General features: G+C 36.6%; 1 long non-coding RNA gene across 1 annotated transcript; it reads right to left on the bottom strand.

The window, feature by feature from the left end:
- Window positions 1-5730: 5730 nt before the first annotated feature.
- LOC138916046 (uncharacterized) lies at window positions 5731-13160 on the bottom strand. The gene is made up of 2 exons (XR_011422679.1): window positions 13089-13160; window positions 5731-8388 (listed from the first exon to the last, which is right to left on the bottom strand). It is a non-coding gene; the product is annotated as an uncharacterized lncRNA (long non-coding RNA).
- Window positions 13161-13499: the final 339 nt, after the last annotated feature.

Genomic DNA, 13499 nt, shown 5'->3' with positions numbered 1-13499 from the left:
AATGAATTAAGGCATGAATAAATTTTCATACATCCCTTCGTAACTATTAAAATAAGCAGAGATATGTATAAAACACAGATACACTGAATTTTTACAGCTGGAAGTTACAATATTGAGCTTGAAATCTGTGATTATTAACAAATGTTTCATAGAACACTAGATCTATGATATGTTACACAAAAGGAGTTTCATGGTCAAGTATGTTTGGGAAACATTTAATGCCAGTTAACCCCTGGAAAATCACTTTGTTCTTTAGCACAATAAAGGCTCTGAGAAACCTTAGCATTTAAAAAAACTTAATTTTGTTCTACTCACTTTCCCCCAACTCATCACAAAACACCTCTATCACAGAGTAGTTACTTATCTCCCATGGAGCTAGTCTTCCATAGAGCACGTTTTAATCCAACCTCTCAACCCAATTTAGTCATAGTTGATTTCTTGATATCTAGGTGCTAGAGGATATAAAGATGAGGGCCCATTTTCTGGACATATCACAATACGGTGACAGAATTCAAGCCACTTGCTTAAAGTCACAAGAAGAACGACTGGAAAGTTGAGAACTAAAGCCTCGGTCTCCTTTAACAACACCATGGGCTTTTCAGATTCATCGACACAACTCTACCTTGGACGGATCATGGACAGATGGTTATTCTCTTTTTAAAATCCCTTAAGAGATACAATTTGCAATCTCCCTCAGTAGCCTGCCCCATTATTTATCAAGTCAAACTCAGACTGCAATAGGGTGGGATTCCATTCCAGAGGGAAAGCATTTTCTTTGTCTGATTTAAAATGTTCCATTAAAAAAATAATTTACCATAAATTCACAAGCACAGTTTGCACTTGTGCCTTGGCCAATAGGGTGGTGGAGCTTGGAGCGGTGTCTTCAGCATGCTCTCAGTCCTTGGCACCAGGCCTCAGTTTAATGACAGTCTGAGTCCTCACACTCACAGGCCCCACCCAGTGAGGCTGCCAAGCGTTTGTCATAGTCATGCACATCGGTCAGTCACAGGAATGGAATGTGAAATGGTCGAGAGTGGGGCAGACCCTGAGGAAGAAGGTTTTCCAGCTCCAAAACGCTGAATACTTAAAATACAACCTCTCCATATTCTACTGAAACAATAAAATATGTAATTAAATCATCAGATTCTCTCTTCACTTCCTTAGTCAAAGATTTTAATCACTCCACTCATTTAGGGACATAGCTTCATTTACAAAATACTTTTCTGTAGGCAGACATTCATCCCCTTGTTCCATTATGTTTTGTTATAGGCAGACTCTTAGGAAGTAAGAGGTAAAATATTATGCAAGAAAGAGTGCTAACTTTGCATTCCCACAGGTCCAGTTTGGGTTCAATAGCTGCCTCATCAATTGCTACGTAATCTTTAGGATATTACTCAACAAAGCCATAGTTCCCAAATCTGAAAGATGGGGACAATATGTACAGCTTCAGTCTGTTTTATAATAACTAAATAAGAAAACATATTTTAAAGTAGCTGACAAAATGCCCGGCACGTAGTAGGCTTTCAATATTCTTTCATGTGTTATATCAAATTAGAATTGCATTTTAAGCCTACTGGGAAGCTTAATAATTAAAAGAATCTTGGGATGGGGGTGGAAATGGAGAGTTGTGGTTCAGTGAATATAGAGTTTCAGTTTTTCATGATCAAGAAGTTCCAGATATCTGTTATGTAACAACGAGAATATTGTTAACACTACTGAACTGTACACTCAAAAATGATTAGAAAGGAGGATGGGGCCGGCTCCATGGCCGAGTGGTTAAGTTCGCGCGCTCCGCTGCGGCGGCCCAGGGTTCGGATCCTGGGCGCGGACATGGCACCGCTACTCAGGCCACTTTGAGGCGGCGTCCCACGTCCCACAACTAGAGGGACCTGCAACTAAGATATACAACTGTGTACAGGGGGGCTTTGGGGAGATAAAGCAGAAAAAAAAAAAAGATTGGCAACAGTTGTTAGCCCAGGTGCCAATCCTTAGAAAAAACACAAAAAGAAAAAAAAAAAAAAGATTGGCAACAGTTGTTAGCCCAGGTGCCAATCTTTAAAAAAAAAAAAAAGAAAGAAAGAAAGGAGATGACATCAGCAAGATGGCAGAATAGGAGGTCCACTGCTCAAATTCCTCAGCAACAATGATTTGACAGCTATCCATGGACAAAAGTGCCTTTTGGGGAGCTTTTGGATCCAGGAAGGAGCTTCTGAAACACTGGTGGGTCCCAAGACCAAGGAAGGCCATTTTGAAGAGGTAAGCCTGCACCCAGGGAGCAGAATTCTTGACTTTAATCACAGCTAGAGACCTGGAAACAACCCTGTTGTCATGAAGACTTGGCTACAGCCTTGTTTGGTGTTGGTCCTGCCACCAGCACCATCTGCCAAGAAACTGAGCAGATGTCATGCTTGCCTCTGCTCTGGGTGACAGGCCTACTGACTTGGTCCTGGCGGTAGACCCTGAAGGGTCCTGTGAACCAGCTCCAACTCTGCTTAACCACATCGTGCCCTGACGCAAACTGTCCAACCTCAGTCTTGCAAATCCTCAAATGGTCCTATAACTCAGTTCCAGAACCTCTCAGCCATGGGCCAGGAACACTCCTTCCCTTCAAGGAATCTATCAAAAACACGCCCATCTGTGCCCCCAGACGTAGGCCCAGTGACCTCGGTCTGACTGTGGATCTTGAAGTGGCCCTGAAACCCAGCTCCAACTCTTTGTAGCTACAGTCTGGGAGCAGTGCTGACTACCCAGAGACATGACAGGAGATATGTTGGAGTATTCCTCTCAAGACAAGGCTGCCAACATCAATCCAACTGAAGTTCCTGAAGCAGCCCTGTGACCCAGCTCCAGTTCCATTCAGTCATGCTCCTGGGACAGTCCTGTCTGACCAAAAGTCTAGTAGGAAGCATACCTGTCTGTTTTCTTGGAGGCAGACCTGCAGACCTTGGTGCAAGCTGTGGACCCTGAAGCAGCCATGCCACTTGGTTCTAGCCCTTCTCAATAACAGTCAAGGAACAACCCTGCCCACCCAGAGACCTTCCTGTGACATGTCAGGAGGCCTCCTGGGGACCCAGAGAGAACCACACTCATCTGCAAACCTAGTAACAGACCCACCAACTATGGACCTCACTGCAGGCTCAGCAGCAGCCGTGTGACCCAGCTCTACCCAAATCAATTTTGTTCCCGGAGATAATACCAGTACCAGCCCAGAGACCCAACAAAAGAAGATATTTACCTGCCAAAACTAATCTGTAAAGACTGGAAAAGGTGTTTACTCCTTCAAATGCACAGACATCAATACAAGGCTACATGAATCAGGAACTATCAGGTAAACATGATGCCACCAAAATAAATTAATAAAACTCCAGTAATCAACCCCAAAGAAATGGAGATCTACATATTGCCTGACAAATAATTCATAATAATTATCTTAAAGATGCTCAGTGAGATGCAATAGATACAGACAACTAAACAACATCAGGAAAATAATGCTTGAACAAAATGAGAAGTTTAATAAAGAAATAAAAACCATAAAAGAGAACCAAGCAGATATCCTGGAGGTGAAGAACACAATGACAGCACTAAAAATTCAGTAGCACTCAAGAACAGCCCTAATCATGTAGAAGAAATAATCAGCCAACTTAAAGGCAAGTTATTTAAAATTAGCCAGTTAGAAGAGAAGAATGAAAAGAAAAAAAATGAAAAAGAATGAAGAAAACATATAGGACACCATGAAGCATTATGTGAGTCTAAGGAGAAGAGACAGAGAAAGGAGCAGAAAGCTTACTAAAAAAAATAAGGGCTGAAGACTTCTCAAACCGTGGAAAGGATATGAACATCAGGATACATGAAACTCAAAGGACCTCAAACAAGATCAACCCGAAGAAGATTATCCTGAGAAAAATTATAAATAAACTCTCAAAACTCAAAGACAGAATTTTGAAAGCAGCAAGAGAAAAGAACTCATCACATACAAGGGAACCTCCATAAGGCTATCAGTGTACTTCTCATCAGCAATTTTGCAAGTCAGAAGTGATCTGGACTAAGTGCTCAAAGAAAAAAAGAGAATATTATACATTGCAGAGCTGTACTCCAGAAATAAAGAGATAAAGGTATTCTCATTCAAACAAAAGCATCACCACTAGACATGCCTTATAAAACTGCTAAAGGAAGTTCTTCAAGCTGAAATAGAAGGACACTAAGTAACAACCTGAAGACATATGAAAGTATAAAACTCACTCACAGTAAAGGTAACTATATAGTCAAACTCAGAATACCCTAATACTGTACTGTGGTGCGTAAATCACTTTTAACTCTAGTACGAAAGTTAAAAGACAAAAGCATTTAGAATAACTATAGCTACAATAATTTGTTAATGGATACACAATATAAAAATATGTTAAGTATGACATCACTAGCATAAAATGTGGAGGAGGGAGTAAAAGTGTAAAATTTTTGTATGCAATTGAAGTTAAGTTGCTATCAGCTTAAAATAGACTGTTATGAGATGTTTTATGTAACTCTCATGGTAACCACAAAGAAGAAACCTCTAGTAGATATAAAAAGACAAAGAGTAAAGAATCAAAGAATACCACTACAAAACATCAACAAATCACAAAAGAAGAAAACAAGACAAGAAAAGAGGGACAAAAGAAATAAAAAACAGACAGAAAACATAAGCAAAATGAGCAAACTAAGTGTTTAGTAATGAATCATTACTTTAAACGTAGAGGATTAGGTTCTTCAATCAAAAGACACAGAGTAAATAAATGAATTAACAAGCACGATCCAGCCGCCAGCCTGGTGGTGCAGCAGTTAAGTTCGTACATTTCACTTCAGTGGCCTGGGGTTCACCAGTTCAGATCCCAGTGCTGACCCATGCACCACTTATCAAGCCATGCTGTGGCAGGCGTCCCACATATAAAGTAGAGGAAGATGAGTGCAGATGTTAGCTCAGGGCTAATCTTCCCTGCAAAATAAGAAAAAAAGAAAAGTCCAGAAAGAACAAAAATAAAAACACGATTCAACTATATGCTGTCTACAAGAGACTCACTTTATATTTAAAAACACATATAGGCTGAAAGTGAAAGTATAGAAAAAGATATTCCATACAAATAGTAAATAAAAGAGCGCAGAGGTGGCTATATTCATCAGACAAAATAGACTTTCAGTCAGAATCGGTCACAAGGGACAAAGAAGGTCAATATATAATGATAAAAAGATCAAGTCATTTTTAAAACCATTATAAGCATCTTTATAACTATAATAAATATATATGCACCCAACATTAGAGCACCTAAATATTTAAAGCAACTATCCACAAATCTGAAGGGAGAAACAGACAGCAATGAAATAATGGTAGGGGAATTCAATACCCTACTTTCAACAATGGATAGATCATCCAGAGAGAAAATCAATAAGGAAACAGCAGACTTTAGTAACACTACAGATTAAATGAACCTAACAGACATATATAGAATATTCCAGCAAAGAGCAGAAGAATGCACTTTGTTCTTAGGTGCACATGGAAAATTACTCAGAATAGATCATATATTAGGCCACAAAACAAGTCTTAACAAATTTAAGAAAATTAAAATCATATCAATTATCTTTTCTGACCACAATGTATGAAAATAGAAACCAATAACAGGAGGAAAATTGGAAAATCACAGACATGAGAATATTAAACAATATGTCGGTGTCGCAATCCAATGTACACATCAGGATAGATGCGGAGAGGGCTGATGGCCACTCTGAGTTTATTATAACCAGCGTTTCAATATATACATAGCTTACATCTGTTAAACATACACAGGTGTTCTGGATGAAGTAATTAGCGAATGCCAAGAATTCTTAGTGATTTCTCAAGGAGCCCTCCTTTGGCCTCTGTTTTGATATTATCATGTTGTTGCTGTGCTCCTATATTTTTATCTCAGAGCAGGCAAGGTCTCTTAGGCAACGGTCCCTCTTGCTCCCGATATCGATATCGATATCGTTTCTCCATCTGTGCCCCCGGGCGGCCGCCGCCTGGCTTAGGTTGCCCCCCAGGGGGTCTTACCCGTCATTGGCTAACCGGCCTTCTCACCTCCGGGTCACAGTTTGTTGGCAAGCTTTTTCCAGTGATTATTAACCCTTCCTGTGTCAGGGGCGGCTACACAATAGATTACTGAATAACCAATAGGTCAAAGAAGAAGTCAAAAGAAAAATAAAAAAATACCTTGAAACAAACAAAAATGGGAAAACAACATACCAAAACTTACAGTATGCAGCAAAAACAGTTCTAAGAATGAAGTTTGTAATGAAAATTACATTAGGAGAAAAGAAAGATTCCAAATAAACTATCTAATTTGCTCTTCATGGAACTAGAAAAAGAACAAACTAGGCCAGAAGTAAGCAGAAAGAAATGATAAAGACTTGAACAGGAATAAATAAAATAGAGAAAAAACTGAAGAAATCAACAAAACTAAGAGTTGGTTTTTTTAAAAGATAAACAAAATTGACATAACTTTAGCTTGACTAACCAAGAAAACAAAAGAGAAGACAAATAAATAAAACTATAAATGAAAGAGAAGGCATACAACTTATATCACAGAAATACAAACAGTCATAAGAGACTACTATCAACAGCTATATGCTGACAAATTGGATAACCCAGAAGAAATGGCTAAGTTCCTAGAAACAATCAATCTACCAAGACTAAATCATAAAGAAATAGTGAGTAAGGAGATTGAAGCAATAATCAAAAATTCCCAACAGAGAAAAGCCCAGGACCAGAAACCTTTGTGAATGAATTATACCAAACATTTAGAGAATTAATACCAACTCTTTTCAAACACCTCTAAAGAATTGAAGGAAAAGAAACACTTTCAAGCTAATTTACAAGGCTAGTATTACCCTCATACCAAAGCCAGACAAGAACACTACAAGAAAAAAAAATACAGATCAACATATTGATGAAGACACGTGCAAAAATCCTCAAAATAAAATACTAGCAAACTGAATTCAATAGCACATTAAAAGGGACATGCACCATGATCAAGTTAGATTTATCCTTGGGATGCAAGGATGATTCAAAATACATAAATCAATCAATTTGATATGCCACATTAACAGAATGAAGGATAAAAATCATAGGATTATCTCAATAAGTGCAAGAAAGGCACTTGACAAAATTGAATATCTGTTCATGAAAAAAAATGCTCAACAAATTAGACATAGAAGGTATGTACCTCAATATAATGAAGGCCATATATGACAAGCCCACAGCTAACATCATACTCTATGGTGAATAGCTGACAGTTTTTCCTCTAAGATCAGAAACAAAATGAGAGTACTCACTCTTACCACTTCTGTTCAACATAGTAATAGAAGTCCTTGCCAGAGTAATCAGGAAAAAAAGAAAGAAAGAGAGAGAGAGAGAGAGAAGGAAGGAAGGGAGGGAGGGAGGGAGGGAGGAAGGAAGGAAGGAAAGAAGGAAGGAAGGAAGGAAGGAAGGAAGAGAAGGCATCCAAGTAGGAAGGAAAGAAGTAAAATTGTCTCTGTGCTGCAGATGACATAATCTTATGTATAAAAAACTGTAAAACCTCCATCAAAAAACTTAGAACTAATAAACAAATTCAGTAAAATCTCAGGATACAAATCAATATACAAAATCAGTTGCATTTCTACACACTAACAACAAACTATCTAAAAAAGAAATTAGGAAAAAAAATCCCATTTACAATAGCATCAAAAAGAATAAAATACTTTGGAATAAATTTAGCCAAGAACATGAAAGATCTGTACACTAAAACGTGTAAAACATAGATGAAAGAAATTAAGGAAGACACAAATAAATAAAAAGATACCCCATGTTCATGAATTATAAGAATTAATATTGTTAAATATTCATGCTACACATAATGATTTAAAGATTCAATGCAATCTGTATCACACAGTTTACTGAATATTTTAAGCCCACTGTTGAGGCCTACTGCTCAGAAAGACTCTTTTCAAAATATCACTGTTCATGGATGATATACCTGGTCAACTAAGAGCTCTGATGAAGATGTACAATGAGATTAATGTTGTTTTCATGCCTCCTAACACAATACCCATTCTGCAGCCCATGGATCAAGGAGTAATTTTGACTTACAAATCTTATTATTTAAGAAATACATTTTGTAAACCTATCTTCCATAGATAGCAATTCCTGTGATGGATCTGGGCAAAGTAAATTGAAAACCTTCTGGAAAGGATTCATCATTCTAGATGCCATTAAGAACATTCATGATTCATGATAAGAGGTCAAAATAGCAACATTAACAGCAGTTTGGCAGAAGTTCATTCCAACCCTCATGGATGACTTTGAGGGGTTCCAGACTTCAGTGGAGGAAGTAACTGCAGAAACTGTGGAAATAGCAAGAGAACAAGAATTAGAAGTGGAGCCTTAAGATGTGACTGAATTGTTGCAATCTTGTGATAAAAACAGATAAGCAGTTGCTTATGGATGAACAAAGAAAGGGATTTCTTGAGATGGAATCTACTCCTGGTGAAGATGCTGTGAAGATTGTTGAACTGACAACAAAGGATTTATAACATTACATAAACTTAGTTGATAAAGCAGTGGCAGGGTTTGAGAGGATTGACTTCAATTTTGAAAAAAGTTCTACTGTAGGTTAAAATGCTATCAAATAGTATTGCATGCTACAGAGAAATCATTCATGAATAGAAGAGTCAATTGATATGGCAAACTTCATTGTTGTCTTATTTTAAGAAATTGCCACAGTTGCCCCGCCCTTCAGCAACCACCACCTTGATCAGTGAGCAGTCACCAATATCAAGACAGGCCCCTCCACCAGCAAAACGATTATGACTTGCTGAAGGCTGAGATGATGGTTAGCATTTTTTAGCAACAAAGTATGTTTTAATTAAGGTATGGACATTGTTTTTTATACATAATGCTATTACATATTTAATAGATTACAATATAATGTAAACATAACTTTGATATGCACTGAGAAGCCAAAAATTCATGTGACTTGCTTCATTGCAATATTCCCTTTATTGTGGTGGTCGGAAACTGAACCTGCAATATCTCCAAAGTATGCTTGCATCTGATAAGTGGTTAATATCTAAAATATATAAGGTACTCATATAACTCAACAGCCAAAAACAAATAACCCAAATATAAGATGAGCAAAGGACATGAACAGACGTTTTTCCAAAGAAGACGTACAAATGGCCAACAGGTATATGAAAAGATGCTCGGTATCACTAATAAGCAGAGAAATGCAAATCAAAACCACAATGAGCTATCACTTCACACCTGTTAGGATGGTTAGAACCAGAGACAAGAGATGACAAGTTTCAGCGAAGGTGTGGAGAAAAGGGAACTCTTGTGCACTGTTGGTGGGAATGTAAATTGGTGCAGCCACTATGGAAAACAGTATGGAGATTCCTCAAAAAGTAAAAATAGAGCTATCATATGATCCAGCTATTCTACTTCTGGGTATTTAGCCAAAGGAAATGAAATAATTATCTCAAACAGATATCTGCACTGTCATGTTCATTGCAGCATTATTCATAACAGCCAAAATATAGAAACGACCTAAGTGTCTGTCAACAGATGAATGGATAAAGAAAATGTGACCGATAGATATATTCCATACATAATGGAATGTTATTCAGCCATAAAAAGGAGGGGATGTTTCCATTTGTGACAATATACATGAACTTGGAGTATATTATGTTAAACCAGACACAGAAACACAAATACTATATGATCTCACTCATATATGGAATCTAAAAAAGTTAAACTCGTAGAACCAAAGAGTAGAACAGTGGTTGCTAGGCATCAGGAGGTGGGGGGAATAGGAATGTTGGTCAAAAGGTACGTACTTTCAGTTATAAGATGAATAAATTCTGGATCTAATTACAGTATGGTGATTATAGTTCATGATACTGTATTGTATCCTTGAAATTTGCTAAGAGAGTAAATCTTAAATGTTCTCACCAAAAAAAAAAAAATATTGGTAAAAAGGTGATGTAATGGATGTGTTCAAATTGGAAAAAAAATGGTTAATGTAAGTTTATGTGTTTTTACTACAATTAAAAAATTTTTAATTAAAATAATAAAAACATCAGAAAAATCCCAATTTATGTGCATTTCACAAAATACCTGACCCATACTCCTCAAAAATTGTAAGGTCACAAAAAAAGGAAAATCTGATAAACTGTCACAGCCAAGAGGAGCCTAAGGAGATATGATGACTCAAAATAGTGGGGTATCCTGGATGGATTCCTGGGACAGAAAAATTAGTTAAAATCTATAGAAATCTGAATAAAGATGGACATTAATTAATAATAATATATCAATATTAGTTTATTAATTGTGACAAGCATGCCATACTTGTAAGATATGAATAATACGAGAAATGTGTGAGATACATGAGAACTCCCTGTACTATCCTCCCAAGTTTTCTGTAAATCTGAAACTGTTCTAAAAGTGAAATTTGTTTTAAAAAATCAAGGAAAAATGATTGGAATTGACCCTTTTGTAAAGCAAGACAATGTTTAAATGGAAATAAAAATTCATGTATTTACTTCTGAAATGTCAGATTTTAATAAGGTCAACTTTTAAAAAGAACAATCTTGTGTTATGTTAATATTTCTTCTCTATCATTTGTGGATAAGGCCTAAAAACTAAATAGACTGATGTATTAATTTTTTAAATTAAAAAAATGGCTGTTGTATTACTTATCTCTCATTAAAATTACAGTACTTATGCTTCAGAGTTAATATTTGGGAAATTATAAATGTATAGCAAAGGAAAGAGGCACACAATTAAACTTCCATGTAAAAAACTTGACAAAAAGTAAGCCAGTAGAAATCATGTAGAGCAAGGATAGGATAGATCTGTGATATACTTGTGACAACAGAAAATCTTTGGAATTAGCCAACTGATAAAATTACAAACTTCAATACCATGTTAAAAAGTTTCACTGATACATGACCAAGTAACTCCACTCCATGGTATTCACAAAAATATGTACATATGTTTAGCAAAGGACACTTACTAGAATGTTCATAGCAACACTACGCATAACAGCACCAATATAAGACACTACCTTATTGCTCACCAGTAGAAGAGATCAGAGAAATTAGGATTTGTTTATACAATGGAATACGGCACGCCAATGATAATAAATGATCCGTGACTAAGAGCAACATTGAGAAATCTCACAAGCGTCATATTGAGTAAAAGAAACCAGACACAAAAGAATATATTATATGATTCATTTCACATGAAGTTCAAACACACACAGAACTTATTTATTACCAAGAGAGTGGCTATTCTTTGGTAGTTAATAACTAGAAGAGGGAATTAAACAGGCTTCTGGGAAGCTGGTAATATTCTACTCCTTGATCTGGAAATGTTTGCTTTGTGAACATTCACTGAGTTGTACACTTACAATGTGTACACTTTCCTCAATGTATTTTATACTTTAATAAAAAGTTCCAAAAGTTTTACTTAAAATTAGTTTTGAGATGACCCAAACATTTAAAAATGTGCTTACCATCAAACAGTCTCTATTATATAGTTTTAACTATTTCAGATGAAAAAAGAAATTTTAGAATTCAGTTTGTAAGAGCTCAAGATCATGTAGAAGAACTAAACACCATATACTTTAGACAGTGTCCATACCATCCTAAAGCAAAAGATTAAGTCAATCAATTAAACATACCAATGAAAGGGGAAACTGTAAAAAACAACTAGTTAACTGAGTTGGAAACATTTGTTTTGGAGATCTCATGTAATTCCATTTCTGCTTATTCATCACTAGTAACTGAGGACCCTCAACCATAGGCTCAAGACTCCTCTAGCCTTAAGCCAATGAGAACTGCATTGAGAGACCATCTCCAAAGTAATAAGTGGGGTCTAGGGTTAGCTAGAATCTCCATAACTGGATGAATAAAATCCAGTATTTGTTTGTGTTTCCCTCATTTCTACAAATTCTGTATATTTGGGCTTTGCCTCACTCCCTAGTTTGTGTTCCAATAGACCTCTGGTGCTCGCACCCCAAACTTTGGCCAAGTTGGCCTGAAAACCTGCCTGGCTTTAGCCAGTTCCCTCTCCTTTGGGAGATGGGTCCTGACTCAGTCCTTTTAGCTACTGACTGAGGTCTCATTTCAAACTTCTTGAGTTCCCTCTGGGTCCAAGAGAGTGCCACCAGCCTAACTATAAGTATTTCATTTGCTGCTAAGCACCCACCCACCAGGCAGAGTCTTTGTGAATACCACTACAGATCAGCCAGAGATTGCATTGTGCTCTGAAATACTGTAAATGCTTTCTGACCTCCTTCCTTGAGTGTCAGCCCTAAGCGGGGACATTTCTCCAGAATAGTTTATTCCCCTCTTCCTGAGACACCACCATTGTGTTCAGAGAGCCACAGGAAAAGCCCATGCAAAATATGATATGCTGAAAAAAGTTCATAGTCACTGCCTTTTTGGCTACAGATTCAACCAAATAAAAATGTACCAGTTTACATTATTTTGATTCTAAGTAACCCAAAGGCATGGAAAATTCTTTAAATAAGAAGGCATTTAGGCCTGGCAAAGTCTGGAAAATGCAGACAATGATTGCAGTTCTACATTTCAACTCATTTTCCATAAACACATATAATCATTACAAGGTTGAAATCGAAGTTCACTTGTGCCTCAAACTATAGAAATCACTTTATATCAAATGTCAACCAAATCTGCAAGCTATTTTCACGTAAGGAAGAAAAACATACTTTGACATTTCACACCAAAATATGCTTTCTGGGCATGTTCAAATCAAAATAAAATTATTCACCTTAACAATTCAATCTGAAAGTAAATTAAGATAGTTACATAACCTAATTTGAAAAGACTATAAAATTTTAAAACAAAAATTCAAAATGGCTAAATTCCTAAACTATATAATCAAAGGGAGTACTTGGGACCACAATTACCTTTCAAATGATTCTATTAAAATAAAGTCAAACTTAAACATTCAACTAGAATATTTTCACAAAATAATCTTTTTTTTTTTTTTTTTTTTTACTGTTTTGTGGTTACCCAACTTTTCAGAGCTCCTTTAACTGTAGGTTAAATGCTCCTAGAGGTCTGAGGTCTCCATGTATCCTGGTCTACCTGGCCTAACCACCACAATGTGGAAGGTGAGCCAATCCACTTATTGTGAGGTGATAAAAGGCATTGTTCAAAGGTCAGGCAAGATAATGGTAGGTAAACTGGTTGGTGTAGGAACAGTTAAAGATATACCAGTTAGGAATAACTCCAGATAATGTCAAAATGAATACAGAACCAAAGATCAAGAGAACAAAACTACTTCAAGCCTACTTCAGAGTTTAAGTAGCTGCAGGACTGAATCCGTGGCTGCGTTTCCAAAACTTAGTAACTGAGCATAGACAATAGATTTTGGTACAATGAGGTACTGCTGGTAAGTTTCATAATTACGGTATAACTTTGATAAG

Source organism: Equus caballus, chromosome 10, assembly GCF_041296265.1.
Source record: "Equus caballus isolate H_3958 breed thoroughbred chromosome 10, TB-T2T, whole genome shotgun sequence".
Taxonomy (NCBI): Eukaryota; Metazoa; Chordata; class Mammalia; order Perissodactyla; family Equidae; genus Equus; species Equus caballus.
The sequence above is the reverse complement of the archived record's forward strand: the minus strand, read 5'-3'. Positions and strand labels throughout refer to the sequence as shown.